We start from the raw sequence: 19,282 nt of genomic DNA on the forward strand, positions 1-19,282 counted from the left end.
TCCTGAATATCTTGTGTGAATTCCTTATTTAAAAGAAGCAAATTGTAAAATTCGTTTGACACTAGCAAGATCATTAAATTTCATGGACATCAGTTCCCACAAGCACAGAGATTAAAATGATAGGTTTAAACAAAAAACAGATTGTGTAACATTATGAATTTATGCTCCTAGTAACAAGTAAATCTATTATGTCTGATAAGCTATTAAACAAATCTAACCAGCATTTAAGTACTGTGCCTTTTTGCAGAAAGAAAGTGTAATTTCAAATGCATTTTCTTTTCTTGGTTATAGTGGTAGGAAAAGACATCAAATACAGATCAAATGAATGTGTCCATATGCCAAGCCATTATCACATAACAGCAAGGGTAACGCAACTGCCTGCACTGTAAATGTGTGGTGTTGGTATGAGAGCAAAGCTTATTTACAGGCTCCAGAGAGACCAAGTCTGATACCAGCAGCTAATAACTAACAGCACAATATAGCTAGGATCATTGAAGACGACCATGTTTGGGTATTTTTTGCACAGAGGATAGGTGAGGTTTGCTTTCTTTCTGCTAAATGCGGTATATACGCTGCCTTCAAAGCAACATTTTCTTTACTACTTTTCCTACTGTGCATGGTCCAGAATATAGCAAGAACCTATTTTTACTCCTCTCAAATATTAAAGTACTTCTCAACAACAAGGTAATTTGGGAAGACTTGGGAAATAACTGTCCCCAAACCTTATGCTCTAGTAGTCATTATATTAAATACTGCTTACTAAAGCAAAATTCATAGTCTTTACACCCTTTCTGTTGAGGTTGCAAACAATTGTCCTACTCTAATCTTACATGCATTTTCAGTGTTTGTGTCTTTATATGATCCTTCATTACAAGCATAAAGCATTAACCCATGTGTCATATCAAGCATTTGTTACAATCTGTTTTCCTAAATATATTTTAGAAATGTTAATAAAATAAGTGCTTACAAAACCATATGGCATCTAGATACTGAAAATAAGTAATGTATGCTGGATATAGTAAACTTGTGAATTTAGACTGATAATTATGTGAAATTAAAAATGCTATTTAAAAGTAAGTTTACTAAGTGTTCTTATTTCCATTCCATGGGGGGCTTACCTTAGAATGAATGTGTACTTAGAAAGTGAGTTAGGATTGGTGACTCGACTCAGTAATTTAGCATGTGGGTTTTTTTAACAGCTCCCAGAGGAAAATTGCTACTGCATATAGTAGATATTCTAAAGGATGTTTTTTGCTTTCAACATAAGGAGATCAAACTGACTTCTATCATCTCTTCTCTGCTTTGTGTTGCCTGATATTTGCTCCAATATGCGTACAGCCCCTACTACCACTGGAGAAAAGCAGTACTGAAAATGTTATTCACAGTGTTCAGCAATGTGGACAGATGTACACCAAAGAGATTACAGTGCACAAGGACACTAGCCGAGAGAGTATCTTGTCCATCAGTTTTCATATGAACTTAATAGTTCAAGGGACATGCGGCTACTGCATCTCCACTGTATTAAACATATGAAAGGTTCAAATCTCAAAAAGGTCTTTTCATTCATTGCAACAAACAATTTGTTGCAGTGATGAGAAAATGGTAAGGTACGGCTGCAAAATTAAATAAACAGTTTGGGTAGAAAGGAAGCATAAAGAGGCTTAGAAGGGGAAGGAGAGGAGGAATAATGAAACAGATACAGGGCAAAACGATAACCAGGAACAAGACGACGAAAGTTCATGGCATCATGGAACTGTCTAGACTTTGGAATATCGGTTGTGTGTGGTTTCTTTTGCCAGATTGGTAAGGAACCCACTCCAAGTATTTTACAGTTACCATTCTCCATAATTCCACTTAAAAGTCAATCACAGAGCTAGCATGACTTGTCCCTCACACACATCTCATGTTTGGTTTCAGAAGTGCTTATAATGATTAGAGCAAATATGCATACTTCAGCGTAGTTTATGCTTTCCATGATTTAATCAAAGAAGTGTTTCAAATGTTCTTTAGAAAACTGATCACAAGATGAGTTGGACAGTTTTGGGTTTTTTTCCATTTACTGTAAAAGTCATAAAGGAATTAATAAATATTGTATTTATTCTCTCCTTTTAATTATGGTGATCTGACTAGACAGCAATACATACCCATGAACTTTTTTGTCTTGGAACAAGAAAAAAAAATGTCTTACTATTGTGGATTAACCCTGGTGGGCAACTAAGCACCACACACCTACTTGCTCACCTCCTCCTGTCCCACTCAGTGGAATGGGGGAAGAGAAAAGGAAGAACAAAAGCAAGAAAGCTTGGGGTCAAGACAAGACAAAATATTAATATGTGAAAGAAGATTTCAGAAGGAATTCTTTAAGAAGTGGAAGAAAAGAGAAAAAGAAAAACCAAAACCAAAAACAAATAAATGCAAAGGAAATCACTTACCAACTCTCAAGGGTTGACAGACGCCCAGCCAATTCCCAAGCAAAAGACAGCTAACACTCCTAAAACGTCCTCTCATCCCTTTTATTGCCGAGCATGACGTTACATGGTATGGAGTATCTGTTTGGTAGTTCAGGTTCTGTGCAGTTGTGTCAACTACCAACCTATCATGCACCCCTGCCATGTATTCACTAGGGGAGCAGAGAGAGAAGCAGACGTGGCTTTGATGCTGTGTAAACACTACTAAGCAAAAGCTAGAGTATTAGTCTCTTATCTGTATTGCTTTGGTCAGAAATCCAAAACACAGCACCATATGAACCACTACAAAGAAAACTAACTCTATCCTAGCCAGGTCCAGTACACATACATACCATTAAAACTTAATAACAGGTAATATAATTTAAAGCAGGACACATTATTGGATATTTCACTTTAACATCAACATAGCTTCCATTTTAAACAGGGGCTTCAAAACTGTATTTTACAAATTTTTCCTCAACATTCAGATTTTAAAACAGCTGAATTCAAACTCAACCTCAGTTCTTTTTGCTGGGTCCTTGGAGGTGGGGAGGCAAAGGAAACCCCTGTAGACACAGGCCAACTGTAGCAAGAATAAAATTTTGGGTTAAATTTTTACAGATTAATTAATTACTGAAAGAACTACAGTCTAATATTTTAATCTTAGCAATCATGCCTGCTATGATGGCTCTAAACTATATACAGAATTATATACTTCTTGTGAGTGTTCTCTGGTTGCACTACATAAATTATAAACTTACATTGATAGCTGTCACACAGGAATAAAGACAAAGCACTATATATTCTAAGTAATACTTTTATTAAATGAAAATTAGATTATGAACTAAATAAAAAAGCTAACCTATAATTACCATAGTTTTAAATGGCAAGCTAAATCTATAATCATAGATTAGAAGCTTAACTCATTAATACAAGGAGAATTTCCGCATTAGATTGGGTTTATTTGCATCTGTAGTTCTTTATTTATAAAAAAATAGCTCAGACTATCTTGCTTTTCAATTATGTTCATGTAAAAGTTACATGAAATTAACATGCAATTAAAGAAGGATTAAATTAACTTTTAGCTTTGTAGGGCACTTACATGGGAACCAAGAGTATAAATTACGGACATAAAAGCCAAAGTCTTTATGCCAGCGTGGAAATTTACTATTGCCAAGTAGAAGAACATTAAGCAATTAATAAAGTCACAAAATATGATATTTTAAATTTTATTTTAGTGGAATTCATCAAGAAAGTTTCCATCAAAGCTGGCAGAGCTGTCTTACATGACTGACTGACACAGATTTCTGTCATATGTGATATGCACATTTGTGTGAGCAGCTAAATCAAGCCTTAGGTGCTTACTTACTGTGGTGAGATCTCCACTGACTATAATGGGAACTTTGACATCTCTCTCAGATGTGGGTACCAAACTGAAAGTACCTTAGTGTTATTCCTGTATGCATGTACCTTCAGGTGTTTCCATTTCCTAGAAATTGTGGTCCTTGGCTTTGCCCCTCAAAATTTTTTCCTGAGTTCAGGTGGAGCAGCAACATGGGACAGAAAATTGTCCCCTACTCCTTACTTGATTTCAGCACTCCTGCCCTTTGTCATTGTAGGTTTAAGAAAGATAAACCTAAGCTTCTTCCTTTAGAAATATCAAATTCCTGGTTTCTATCGAGAACATTCTTGACTATTACTTTTTACATGAAGATATGACAGAGGAGCATTAAAGGGTAAAAGTAATTACAAAATTTAATATAAAGCTATTTTTTAATATAAACCTGTAATTTTTAATATAAACCTATACATTTCCTAGGAATCACAAAATCAAGTGATAGTTCAAGTGTCAGTGACTGAAAGTGTTTAACAATCAGTCACTAAGATATCATTTTCTCTTGCAGTTTTATCAGTCCGAACCAGTTACCTTAATTTTTTTTATTTTTTTTTTTTTTTTTTTATAATCCACTTCATGCTTAGGAATTTAGAGCATTATGCAGCAACTGAAATAAGGAAATGTCTTTGAGCCAATCCAGGAGAAATATCATTATAGCAATCAGAGCTAGCAATTATGTTGTTGAATAATACTATTAAGCAGCCTGTAATTTAAATAACGTATGCATTTACCAAGGAAACATTTCTCTAAAAAGAATATAGAGGACAACAAGCTCAGAAAGATACAGATATTCAGAAGATCCAGAGGAATAATTTAATTTAGATTAGCTTTTCACATTTTGCAGATTTAATATGACAACAGTTAGGTATTTTGACTACTTGAGAGGCCCCACTTGTATTATCTATTAAATTTTTAAAAGTACTAAATAACACTACTGAATGTGTTTGCAATTTACACAGAGAAATTAATTCTGTTTTTCTGTATTCTCTATTTTTGTCTTAAAGATTAAAAAGAGATCAGTATCTCAGGCTGAGCTTTTATGACCCTAGATTAATAAATAGGACAGTAAAGAGCTATATTCATAACCTTTAGATCCCTGAATTTACGCATCAGTGAAACATACTTTGCCAGAGAAGGAATTAAACTAGAAACTGCCTCTTAAGGAAGAGATAGAGAAATCCATTAAGTCTCGGCTGGATTCCTTGGTGTTTCAGGGAATGTCAACAAATTAGCTTTTATTATTTGTGCCTCAAACAATTACAAGCTCAGTCATGTTTAGAAGAGAACCTAGTGAACTGAAAATGCAAATCACAAAAGAACAATTTAAAAGAAAATATTTAAGGTAGCGTAATTAAAATAGAATTAAAATACAGATAGCAATGCTTTAATCTCAAGGCTCCTTGAGTTCAACATCTATTTGAAAAAGGGCAACTTCATCTCATTTGTGGGGAAAGGGGAAGTAAGAGAAGAAATACATTGGTGGAGGCATTAATTCTTTACTCTCAAAAACAAATGAGTGTTTAACAACTTCCTTTTGGAAACCCATTTAAAAAATTGTTAAATAAAATTATGATTAGCTTCCTTCAACTGCTGTCACCCACTCTTGCATTCATCTTTTCCCCCCAGATTTAAAATAGTCAGCTGTGTCTTCTGAATTCAAGCTGAGAACATATTTGAACATGTTTTAGAAGGCAGCATCTGTTAGTCCTACTGTCTTCCAGCACAGGGTGCCAAACTTATAATCAGGAAAAAATTAAAGGAAACGCACTTTGTGTATGGAAAGAGTAATTTTCACTTTCTTTCATTAGCTTTAGACTTTCCACTCTCAATTTCTTTTTCATGGCATGCCTATCTGTGTTATGAGATAGGAAAAAAATCAGAAATGTAAATATACATTGTCTAACGTATTATAGTTTTACAGTGACAGAATTTGACAAACTTCTGGAGATCCCAGGCAAATCAGAATCCAAAATGACAAATATCTGTCAAAATAGTTTCAGCATTGCTTCAAAGTAGAATTTATTGCATGTTTTGAAGACACAGGACTCCAATATGACTTAACAATATATGAAGTAAATTTCTCCTTCTGGTACTGTTAACTGTTATGTATAATAAAATGTTAAGCAGCAGCACATGAAAGAGCCTGAAAAATAAATAAAGCCTACTGACCTAATCTCTTAAATTTCAACACTATTAAACTCTAATAGGTGTATTAAAGATGTATTTGAAAATCACTGAAACAGCATATTGCACAGGATAACAGCACTAATAAAAAATAAACATATTTTATTATCTTTGATCAAATTTATGGATTAAGTATTTGGCAAAGTATAGGCTGCTGAGCATGAACTTAAAAACATCTAGCAGTATATAAGATTTTTTAGGACTTACATTTAAAGTATGCATTCAAGTTCATATGTTTACTGAAGCATAGTCAGTGCTTATAAATATGCATATTATTTAAACCACTTGATCTCCACATCTCTCAACAACAAGACTGTCATGAGGTTCATAAGAGAAGCATATAATCAGACACTTTTTCACTCCTGGTTAAATTATAAAATATTTCTGTTTTAAGGGCACAGTAACTGTAATGTTCCAACCGGTCACACAAAAAATAACGGGGGAAATAACACTGGAGCTGAATATTTCAGATACAATTAAAAAGCGTCAGTTACCCATGAGTTTTAGCTATGGGCTGGTGATTGAAATGTTCCAAGAGAAAGAGGTAATCTAATATTTTCCGAATTGTTACTTTATCGCTGATAATGCTAGAAGTTGCAAAAAAGAGCAACAAATCCCTACGTTATTCTATAGTGGACATTAAAAAAAACTATCACAGTTGCAATGAAGAAGCTATTGAATGACTGTGTGGGAGATTTTATCAAAGCCAGCAATATTCTGAACAAAGGTCTTATCATATACTTGCTTCTGTATTGTATTAATTGGTTTCTTATCACATTACCCAACTCCCCTCTCTTTAATAGCATACAAAAGTAACATGTTAAAACGCTGATAATACTTTAAGACTTATTAACAACTTTCATGAGATTAGTTTCTTCCTGTTTCACTAGTACAGTAAAGCCCTCAGATCATATACTGTCAAGTACCTTTCATATCATATTAATTTAAATGAAACCATTAAGACAAAAGGCAGGCCAAAGATACAACATAAAAGTCTCACTGTTTAAGTAACTTCCTAAGTACACAGGCTAATATTTTATTACACTAGATCACAGAAAGCCTTTTGTACTGGCAATACTTCCCTCATATCATCAATATGATGATAGATCATTACATTTTTAACAGTCAAAGGAAAGGCAGTCTTAGCATTCTCTCTTCACAGTGCAGCCACTGTAATAACTCGGGTTCCTGGAATACATCCATTGATGTATGACTACTGCATCAAGGGGTGATGATGTCCTCAGTACTTTTCCTGTATTTCCAGCTGGTTGCTCTCTGATAACCGACTACCATATTATACTAGCATGGTATCTTAATTAAGGAATATGTTTGACCCAATACAATCCCTAACAATCGCTAACAAAGGATATAAACAATGGCTTTACAGCTGTGGTTTATTCATTTGGATAAGAAAAATATTCCAAACTGAATTAACACAAATTTAAAATGAAATAACATTTTTTTAAAAGATAGAAGCTGCAAAATTTCCTCACACAAATACATCTCTACTCATTAAGAAAGTTGAGGGGAAATTGCCGAAGAAGGACTTCTCATAACTGAATATGCAGGATGTATTTCTGTAATGCAAATGGATTCCCACTCTCCTTGAGGGAATGTGGTGCCATTTACCTCAGGATCCAGCAGAGCACTGAGAGGGTGATCGTAACATTAGCAAAAACAGATGGATATGAGAAAATCTGTCTGCACCAGAGCTTGCTGTTTTGTTCCTGGGAATTAGCAGTATATCAATAAATCTGTGTATAGGTGTTAGCAGCACCATAATTTGACTAATAACTGGCTTTATTTTGACTAGACAGTTCAAATACTGATTAAACAATCAGTACATTCCTGGTGCTTCATAAAATGTGTTCCCTTAGCCAACAGAAATTTCACAGAGGACAGCACATCTGTTGCAGCACTCTCAAAACTATCAAGCTGCAACAAGGTCTTTCACCATCACATACCAAGTTAACTTCAGTAAGTGGTTAGCACACCTTGCCCCAGCACAGCCACCAATCCCCCACAAGGTCTCAAAGGTTCATCTACTGTTCGTACCCTTTCTTCATACTTTTCCAGCCAGTCCCTCTGCTTTTCACCTCTGCTAGCTTCTCCTTGTATCTCCTCATCCAGGCCTCCCCTCACTCCTGTTTTCTATTCATTGGCTATTTAACCACTTAACAGAACCAGCCACAGCTGTATATTATCAATGCTAATTATCCCAGCTTCATTCCCCTACAATCCCCCTTTTTTTTTTTTTTTTCTTTTCTCTTTTCCTTCTTAACATTTTGTACCTTAGGTATTTAACAATCACATCTCCACAGAAAAACTATCTATAGACTAGTCTATCGCACTTAGTGTGTATATCAAATTTATGTAGCCAAGCATAAGCTTAGCACAAGTACCCCTCTACCTATGACTGTATTCATGGAATGATCTGTATCATCTTTTGAACCTGCAGACAAGACTGATCTGTGTTAGCATGCAGACCAGAAAAGTGTAAAATGAACACAAAGGCATTTATAAGAGCTATCTCTACTGTTTGCAACATTTTCCTGAAAATTTGGAACAGGAGGCAATGAATGGATGGAGGCACAGTCAGGGCTTTTACTCAGCTGTCACCCTGGAACGGCTAGCACAGTGGAGTTAGTGCAAAAAGAAGCAATGAGTCAGATATCCACAACTGGCATCATTTACTTTCCTTTAGGAGCAAGGGTAGAAAACAATGACAGCTATGATTTTCTAAAGCACAGTGTGGTCTCAGCTCTCTACTCCTGAATAGCAAGAATTGCACTTCCTTTTTCTAGAGGCAAAATTTCACTGCAGTATTTCTTCAGCAGAAGCTATAACAGAGGTATAGTGTTGCAGATTGAACTACAGTTTTGAAAACTGTGGCAGTGACCCGTTATCTGAAGTTCTAGTTCTAAATCTACTTCTTTTTTTAGTCAGCTGTGTTAACAGAGCTTTACAACATTCCACCCTCTGGACTGTAGCTATAATAAGAAGGATAAATCTTAAATGGGTAATAAGCCATCTATGATTCCCTCTGTTTCAAATACATAATATTTGCATATGAATGAAAGCAGAACTGTGCCTCAACACTTATTTTAGGCATGACTTACATTATAGTGCCCCAAATTTTGTATTTAAATAAGCTTATGGTGCCTTTGTTTCCTCCAGTTAGATGGGGTTTGTTAATTTTGGGTTTAACATTTATTTTCCTAAGAAAAATGCCTTGAAGCATGAGATGCAACAGATACTATACATTATTCCTTAGCTGTAACCTGGAAATCAATGGATTAAAAAACAATACAAAATCACCCACCAAAGCCTCCAATAAACAACCAAAAACAACCCCAAAAACCGAAACAGAAATAAGTAACTTCCCAATACATATTGGTAGAGACACATTTAGAAAGACTGAGATGAAGATTATAATATGATCATGAAAAATCAGCATGTAACCTGTAATCTTTCTACTATCATCTGAGAATATTTGTAGTGACTAGTACTATAGCTCCCATCTCTAAGAAGGAAAGATAACAGACATGCAAGTATACACCTATACCTACATAAGTATGCATTTACATACATATTATGTGGCTGAAAAGATAACATTCATAAATAGTTATATGCTTCTATTCCATTACTATCAGTGGTTTATTTTGGTACTATAAAAGGACAGTAGTGTATAAGTCTATTACTGCTCGCATACCACTTCTGTAATGTAATCATCTTTAAAACTGAAATCAGTAAGAGGTCTGGAAACAATAAAAAACCCTTCTATTTTTAATAGGCCTTGTATATACACAAATTTGTTAAGAAACTATGAGTAACAGTTCAGAAGTAACTAATTAAATGGCATACCTTTAGCTTCAGAAACTTTTTCAATAATGACATGTATTTCGCTAAAATAAAATGATAGCTACTTTGTTTTCCTGAGTGTGTAATCTGAACATGTCCCTTCAGTACCACACCTTGCTCAGGCTATCCCAGACATTTTCTACTGTTAATCTAATCTCTCTGTAAAGTGTCAGTATCATCATGTGGTCCTGTTACAGTCTTTCCAAGGGGTTGAGTCTCCCCATCTGTTTCCAGATGAACAGTCAAAGACCATGGTCTGTAGACCACAGAGACAACAGGGGTGCAATTAATCTTATCTACTTGAAACAAAACTAAACTGTAGGCAACAGAGCTAATCAGCCTAGTTTCCTTTATAATCAATGGAGAGAAACAGACGCTGTTAGCATGAAATTTATTTGACCTCTTAGATAACTGCTTTAGGATAAGATAAATTATGCCTAAAATTACCTTTTTCTTCTGTAGTCTGTAATCAGTCTGGATAGGTAGCTCAGACATAGATGTTGCCTGTAAGATAAATACCATCCCTTTTTTGCTCTCTAAGTGTACCCACTTCATGGTTTTGGCATATTGATTTGCATAAAATGAATGATTTAGAATACTCATTGCTGATAAAAATAAAGATCCTGTTCCACTGCCTATTTAATAAAAACTTCAGAGGGACAACCACGATGAGATTGAGAGAAACCAACCCAAAAGAACCAAGATTTGTTTTACTTCCTCTAGGGAGCCAGCTCCTAGTGTCTGCTTGGCTTCATTCATGACAATTTTGATGAACAAGTATTACTTGTTCTCCAAAAGTGTAGTAGTCCTCAGAGAAATGGCTAGTCTAGAGGTCAATAGGTCTCGCTTTCTTCTTGAAGAGATTCAAAAGTCTTAGTTTTATTAAATGCAGACCACAAAATTCTAAAAATCTTGAAAGACTTCACAGACTAGAAAAATAATTTCTCGTTGTGCTGCTTTTGACTGGGATAGAGTTAATTTTCTTCCTAGCGTTTTGGATTTGTGCTGGAAACAGTGTTGCTAATAGAGGGATGGTTTGGTTACTGCTGAGCAGGGCTGACACAGAGCCTGGACCTTTGCTGCTCCTCGCCCAACCACACCAGCGGGGAGGGGGGCACAAGAAGTTGGGAGGGGACACAGCCAGGACAGCTGACCCTAACTGACCAAAGGGTTATTCCATACCATATGGTGTCATGTTCTGCCTATAAAGTTGGGGGAAGAAGAAGGAAGGGGGGATGTTCAGAGTGATGGCATTTGTCTTCCCAAGTAACTGTTAGGCGTGGTGGAGCCCTGCTTTCCTGGGGATGGCTGAACACCTGCCTGCCCATGGGAAGTGGTGAATGAATTCCTTGTCTTGCTTTGCTGGTGTAGGTAAGCTTTTGGTTACTTTTTAAACTGCATTTATCTCAACCCATGAGTTTTCTCATTTTTCTGATTCTCTCCCCCGTTCCACTAGGGGTGACTGAGTGGGTAGCCATGTGATGCTTAGTTGCTGGCTGGGCTTAAACCACAACAGCCATTCAAATGGGAGATCCAACAGTGAGGCTCAAAATAAGAGCTCAATAACTAGTATGGATTCATCTTTGCTATTTAGAAAGTACATTTACCTTCAAACTGCATAACTCCTTCAGCCAAAACTGCGATAACAGAAACACGCCAAGGTCCTAGTTTGCCCTTTTGAGCAAGATAGAAGTCAAAGCACTAGATTTAACTATATAAATGAGAAATGATAAATATTTTAACTGATATTTAAGATGACTTTGACTGCCAAGAAACAACATTAGAATATTTTCACTCTGGCTCTGTCTTGGCTTAGTGTCAAATGTGAACACAGAGCCAAGTCAGCCACAGGTGCTGAACTCTAATTTAAATTTAACTTTCATTACATTCCTCACCACATTGTGGCCAAAACAGTAGATGAGCCAGTTCTTCAGCTGGAACCAAAAAGGCTCTTAATTGGCCACCAAGGGTGAAGACAATAAGAAAGAAGTCCTGTTTTATTTCCCATTGGGAGACTGAGAGTCTGATATTATAAAGTACAATTACGAGTTCCAGAGTCCCTCCATGTTTTTGGCTTCCAATGTATCAGTACTTCCTCTCATCTTCCAAATCATTAGACTAGGCAAAATGTTTCCTTCTTCATGTTTTGTTTATAAAAAATCCAGGAAAATAACTATGTCCGTAGAGTCAATATTCATCTGGTCACACACACACACACAAACACACACACAAAAGCAAAAAGCAAAACCCCAAAACAACCCTCCTGTTAGCCTGGCTTTAGCAAGATGCTATGTTAACAGTGATCCATTCTCTGCCATTCCCAACAGCTTGCTTTCTCAGCCTGATATTAATCTTCTAATCTGTCCTACAGTGAAAACGATAAGCAGTTGAATATTTCAGCCAGTGTGGCCTATGCTTCTTTAAATGCCACCAGGGCAATGACGGACAAAGACAACAAGCAGTTAACCACCAAGTCACTTGGTCATTTGTGAAGATCCTCAAGTACAAGTTTCATTCACCTAGGTTAGTCTTCTAAAAGCAAGTTGAACATACCAGTTCAACTGGTTAACACAGTTCAAGGAAATAAAAAGTCACTTGAAATTTAGGTGAATAACACCATTTTAAGATGAAGCTAAACCATTGTCTGAAGGTACCCATCTCCATTGTCTACAGAAAAAGCCTGGAAGAATAACTTGACTGAGAAAAACAATTGCTAAATATCTGTGCATTTCATTGTAACTAAGTTCACCGGAAACGAAGTGTCTAATTGTCTGTACTTCATTAAAGCAGAGAGGAAAGAGGTCAAGTAACAGTTATTTACTGATAAAATGGTAAAAATACTTTTTTTTCTACATAAAGAAGAACAAAATTATTACAATTAATTTCCATATAGATTCCTCATGCGTTGTTTCCTTACTCCAATTTTGCTGGCTTTTTGTATCCTTTCTTTTTAGCCTTCCTGAAATATGAACCATGGGAAAATTGGAATAGTACAGTTTTAATGTGTAAGTATCATGGTTTTGGTGGCATTGGTGTCTGGTATAAAAATCAGTTTGTGAACTCAAAAACTTTTCAATTTTCACCTGTTTCAAGAGATAAGGAATTCCTCTTCATAAAGAATTCACAGGGAAAATGGTGGCCTCTTTTTGCCAAGAAATGTTTGATTAGCAGAAGTTTGATATAGGTTTCTATAACCTCTTCTCAAACCTCTCTAAAATATTTAGATTTCTATGTTTATTACAAGATGTGGCTATTGAATCTGTATATCAAACATGTTTTTTTTTTTAAAAAAGAATTTAAAAAATCTTTTTTTCTGAGTATATTTTGGTAAATAGCTATTTACCCGTCTAAACACTCACATATGTACATTCTTACTACTTTTTACTTACAGCACTAGGTTTTAAACTAGCATTTGACTATCCCTGAAACATAAAAGTCAATTTTCTCATGTCAGCTTTTCTTGTAGCTGTTTACCATCTAGAAAACTACCTTTATTTATGTTCAATTCCTGAAAGCTGCACAGTTGATATTGCAATCTGCAAGTATCTGATTTTTGGACAGTCAGTTGTACTTGTCTCATAACAAAACATTCTTGCTCTCTAACACCCTAAGAATTAATATTTACCCTTACTGAGACTTTCAGCCTGCACCAGAAACTTTAACATAAGCTGTCCAAATCTCCATGCAGACTTGATTGGGAAGGTTAATAATAATTCCTTTTGATCAGAATTACTCTGTTGGCTAGCAATGGTTTCCATGGTAATCAGGTGGTAGACAGATCTGAAGCAGATTTCATCAGTTGTAAAACAGCATTAGAATTATCCTACACTTCTCATTACATTTTAGTAGGACTGACTTTTACATACTGTAGCTCAGAGGCATTAAAAAAAAGACAGTTTTAACTACTGGAAAGCTTTTACAAGGAAATAAATTGCAGTACCCTCTTCTAACAGCTGGGGCTTTTGGGGGTGTTTTGGGGTGGCTTTTTTTTTTCCAGTTGATTGGTTGTTTTTTTTTCAAGTGATATTGTGACTTAGATCTTTATAAAAGGAATGAAATGCAATGAACTACAGTTAAGATGCACCTGCTGTATAACATTGAGACTTTTAGTGTTTCATGTGCTAATGGGAGCAACCCAAACTGCTGCAGGTCTTAGGAATTTTGTGTCAGAATAAATCATGTATCTTCAAAAACAGTAGGTTTAAATGTGAGGGTAGGTGATTCCAGCAGCAAGGGCAAACACATTTTCCAACTCATGCTGTAAACATTTTTATTGTTTTGTTTTGTTTTTTTTCTTTTTTTTTTCTCCCCTGATTATTTCTGTTTGTTTCTTTAAATAAAATGTCCTTGGGAAAATCCAGTATGAGACTTCTATTCCACAGTCCAGCTGGTTCCCCTGGCATAGCAGTAGCCAGTGTATGATAAGCATGCCAAATGAATACTTAATCCTTAGTTCAGTGGCAAACTCAAGAGTTGGTTGATACATATTTAGAATATGATTTACACTTGAAAAGAAGGTAGTTGAAAATTACTATATATGTCTACGTTTACCACAGCACAGCTTTATTCAAAAGATGGCAGTACCTTTACAGTAAGTGCTCCTGGAAGCTCTAGATATGCTTTGGAGTGAGAGAAAGGGGAAGTAGAAGGGAGTAACCAAGAGCTCATTATACGGAGTTTATTTTGCAGGTGAGCAATACATAGTTAAGGCTGAATAGAGAGAAAGGACGCATATTTGAGGAGACTCTAGGATGACAAATTCGGCGTCTTTGGCTCAAACTTGAATTTTCATCCTATAAGCCTTGCGTACACGTCTGACTGCAAACATTTTTATTACACAAAGAGCTGTAACTGTACATACCCAGAATCAGAGACTCATCTATTGAAACTATGACCCCTACAGTAAGGCATGTAGTCACTAACAGGAAATGACAAAAGGGAACAATAACGTAACTTTTCCTTCTAGTAATGACTGTAGAAGTTGCCAAGAAAGGACAGAAGAAAGACACCGGACTATTGCAAATCTGTAATTTTGCAAGTTTGATATTATATTAAGTTTAAGACTACTAAAATTCATGCCAGGGGTAATAGAGCAGGCCAGAATAGAGTCAGAAGTCAGTTTCCTACAAATACAACAGGTAATGTAAACATGAGTCTAGTTCATGGTGCATAAATGATCACTGAGTGCACACCATGAACATGCTCTGCAGTCAGGTGATGTGAACAAGTCTGAGCTACAGGGCTGCAGGCAGATGCTGGCAGGTGGAAGGCCCTGCAGCAAGATTCTTCAATTCCCAGATCTGCAGCTGCAGAGCTGCCAGATCCTCACTGCTCTCTGTTCTTGGAAGAAGGAGTCCGAAATCCTTGGCTTAAGTCATGCTCTTCAGCATTGGCCTTACAGTAAGGATTCTTGGGAGCATCAGGGAACTCCAGCTTCACAGACAAGACTCTAAACCTGGAAATCTTCAAAATGTGATCTGATATCTGAACCTCCAGGATGGTGCATCCAGAGGTTATGAGCAGTTAAAGAATCATTCTAATGACTGTGGAGAAGCAAGCATTGCTACTTTTATTTTTCAGGTCTAATTTAGCCCAGAGATGAAGTCATTATTTACTATTAGTGTTATTAGTTTAATGCCCAAGAGTTCCACTCAAATTTGAGGACCTAAATGTGCCTGATACAATATAAACATGGCATAAAAAATATCATATGAAAACTACAGCTTTAGGACAAGGCTTAGAAGATGACAGTTAAAAAGGTATATTATATATAAAAAATGAGAGAAAAAAACAGAAGGAAAATGAAACAAAACATTTCAGAGTACTAAAGGCTAAAAAGACTGGTAAAAGGACCCTGACCTTTCAACTTCTGACAGACAATTAGTTTGTATGTGATCCAGTTCATTAACATGTCCAAATGAAACATCATTACTGACTAATGGCTATTCAATTGCTTATGAAAATTGATCCTATGGTCTCAGTTCACTTCCTCTTGGACAGATATCTGCATTACAACTGACAATCTTGTTGACAGTATCAAGAGGAATGCCATGAATAAAGCAGAGGTGGAGAGAACCTGTAAAGAGATTCTGATTTCTTGCAGAAAACTGTTTGTTTGGTTGCCTTTTTTAACACAGGACTTTGAATAATCTTTCAAAAGATATTCTTTGTAGCTAATCTCAGATTGACAGTATTCCTTTCCTCAGAAGATATGTGGTGCTCAGCAACATTTCAAGAAATACATGTAAAGAATGGAATTCTGCATTTAAATCACTTCCATTATTCAAAATTTATTTTTTTTAGATGTGCCATTTTTGCATTAGGTAAATTTATTTTTTTTTAGATGTGCCATTTTTGCATTAGGTAAATGTCTATTCCAGTATTTAGAGTATTTCATAAATGCTTTTATCCTTGTAATAGATTATTCTGAAAGCAGCCTCTACTGCCAAATTGTAATTACAGTCAACCCTAACCTTCATCATGACCAGTCTTAGTTTAGCAAAATATAGTCATATGCTTATTACTCCATTTGTTTAAGAAGGACACAGAGCAAGCAACAAAGGAGATAAAATGAGTTCCAGGTTTGCCTCATACTTTGCAAAGGTTGGTTAATTAACAAATTAAGTTTAATATTGCAAGAAAAAGTGCAGAAGAAGGAGAAAAGCGTAACATAATTAGAATCACATTAGAGTAAGAAGACTGAAGACCTGATTCTGCATTTATCGAAGGCAATAGCAAAACTCCGTTCTTTTTTCACTCAGGCAAGACTGGATCTCTTAAAAAACTGACATGTTTCCAGGATACCTAAACAATGGCCAGCAGCAGCAAAAGGAAACAGGTTGTCCAGATGTTGCAAACAGAACACAGCTAATAGCATCAGAAGGAAATTCAATCATGTATTTATTAGTGTGAGACACAATGTACCGTAAGATATACAAAATCTTCAAGGACCTCTGGATTGGAATGTTTTAGAAGTGAGGAAAATCTAGATTTATACTTTCTCCTATCCACTTAGTAACAACTGGTTTTTAATAGAAATACCCTGGGGAAATTCAAAAGAAATGTTTCTATGTGAGATTTATTTGACTAAATCTACAACTAATACAGAGTTCCTTATACTCAGTAGAAAGAATGAGTACTTTTAGAGTATGATCTCATTTCACTATCAGGTAGCTGTTTGTAATAAGTTAGTTGAATCATATCCTAGAAAAGCCTGCTTCTTTTCAGTAACTAAAGAGGTAATCGAGGTATCAAGGTAAAGTTAGGTGAGATGAATCTTACAAGATGTGTAAATGGGGGCGGGGGAGGGCAAAGTACATCACCTGGTACAGGGTAGGGCCACCAATCTCTCATAGGGTTGGTTAATCACTACTGAAGGTCCTTGAGTGGGGACAGGAGACTCAAGTTAATGTTAGCCTCTACCATGAATTGTGTCATATGTAACATGGATTGAGACTTCCCAAGTGATCATTCTGCGTCATTATGTTCACGCAGAAAATACCATGAACCAAAGGCCACTTTCACCTCTCTGATCCTTGTGCAGAACACTCCTTTCCACAATTTAGCCTACAATGAAGCCAGCCTCAGACCAGCCACTTGCATCATGACAGAAAACATGATAATCACTGAGTTCCCTTCATAGGCAAATTGTACCTGACCAGTCTGAGCCTTGTATGATGACAGAACTGGCCATGTGTGTGAATGGTGGATGTGGCATACTTTGACTTCAGCAAGGCATCTGTCACAGTCTCTGATTGTATTCTTATAGCCAAATTCATGAGCTATGGACTGGATAAGTGTAAAATAAAGTGGGAGAAAAACTGGCTGAACTGTTAGTATTGAAGTGTGGTAATCAGCAGTAAAAAAGCCAGCTGGCAGTATTACGGGGGCAAATATTGTTCACTGACTTTATTCACAACCTGGAGGATGGGAGAGAGGGCACTCTTAGCATATTTGCAGATGACACAAAATTGGGAGGAACAGATGATACGCTTGAGGGCAGGGCTCCTATTCAGAGGGACCTGGACAGGTATGAGGAATGGGCTGACAGCAACATCATGAAATTCAACAAAGTGTAAAATCCTGCATCTGGGAGGGAATAATCCCATGCAATACCATAGTCTGCGGGCTGGCTGGATACAAAGTGGCTTGACAGAAAAGTATCTGAAAGTTCTGATGGACAAACAACATAAATCAGAAGCCCACCCTTGCAGCAAAAACTGACAACTGCAAGCTGGGATGCATTAGCACAAGTGTAGTCTGCACATCCAGGAAAACAGTCCTTTTCTGTTTGGCAGTTGGTGCATCACAAGTGCTGTGCCCAGCTTTGGGCTCCCCAGCACAAGACAGACACTCGTATACTGAGTGGGTCCAGCAAAGGTAATCAAGCTGGTGAGAGGGATAGAGCACATGGTGTGCAAGGAGAGGCTGTGCGAGGCTGTGAGGTCTTTCCAGCCTTAGGAGGAGAGGGCTCAGGGGAGACCTCATTGCGGTTTTCACATACCTTGTGGCAGGGAACACAGAAGATGGAGCCAGTCTTCCTCGAAGTACATGGTGATTGGTCTGGAGGCAATGGACACAAGTTGGAGAGTGGGAAATTCTCCAGTGAGGATGTATTCTCTTTTTTACCGTGAGAGTGGGCAAACAGTGGGAGACATTATCCAGAGAAACTGTGGGGTCTCCACAGGGACATCAAGACATTCAAAATGCAACTGGACTTGTCCCTGAGTGACTCTCTCTAATTGGACCTCCCTTGACCAGGTGTCAGAGGACCTCCAGTGGTTCTTTCCAGCTAGTAAGGTTCTGACTTGTGAGTATAGCTTGCTGTGATGAAGTACTCTCTTGCTTCTGAAGGCAGAGAAAGCCATGAAGGTTTTTACCATTTACCACATCTAGCAGCAGTAATACTGCAAGAAAAAATTCTAGTCAGGTCTGTCCCTGGGTTAAGGGGAAGGAGTTATGGAGACAGTTTAAAAACCTTAAAGTTAAATAAATTAAAAAAAAAAAAATAAATAAAGAAAACTTATCTATGCTGGCTCTCAGCATTGTAGACAAATTCATATTTAGTTCAGATAAGGGCACTTCAAAGAAATCTGTTAAAGAGGCATAAATGGAACTGAAAAATAAACTTGACCAAGACTTAAGAAACCAGTGGAGTACGGCAGCAAAAGGGAAATCAATGTTTGGAAATAGGGCCATGAAAAAGTTATTTAAGGAAGTAGTAGATAGATACATAGCAAGGGTTATTTGTGGAGGGAGCAATGTATTAAAAAGGATTCGTTCCTATGTGATTTTGGTTCCAAGTAGTTCATTGCAAATAAGTTAACAGATTTCATCTAGAAGAACAGTGGGGCAACACTGTTTAAAAAAAACCAAAAATTTTGTCTTGCAGGCT

General features: G+C 36.6%; 1 protein-coding gene and 1 long non-coding RNA gene across 2 annotated transcripts in view; one reads left to right on the top strand and one right to left on the bottom strand.

Moving 5' to 3' along the window:
- Window positions 1-19,282, bottom strand: part of LOC121083564 (protocadherin-9-like) — a 393,954-nt gene that overhangs the window by 87,996 nt on the left and 286,676 nt on the right. The window lies entirely within an intron of this gene.
- On the top strand, window positions 7,847-17,009 carry LOC121083565. Its single transcript, XR_005826411.1, has 3 exons — window positions 7,847-8,078; window positions 12,174-12,180; window positions 16,998-17,009. It is a non-coding gene; the product is annotated as an uncharacterized LOC121083565 (long non-coding RNA).

This window comes from Falco naumanni, chromosome 2, assembly GCF_017639655.2.
Source record: "Falco naumanni isolate bFalNau1 chromosome 2, bFalNau1.pat, whole genome shotgun sequence".
Taxonomy (NCBI): Eukaryota; Metazoa; Chordata; class Aves; order Falconiformes; family Falconidae; genus Falco; species Falco naumanni.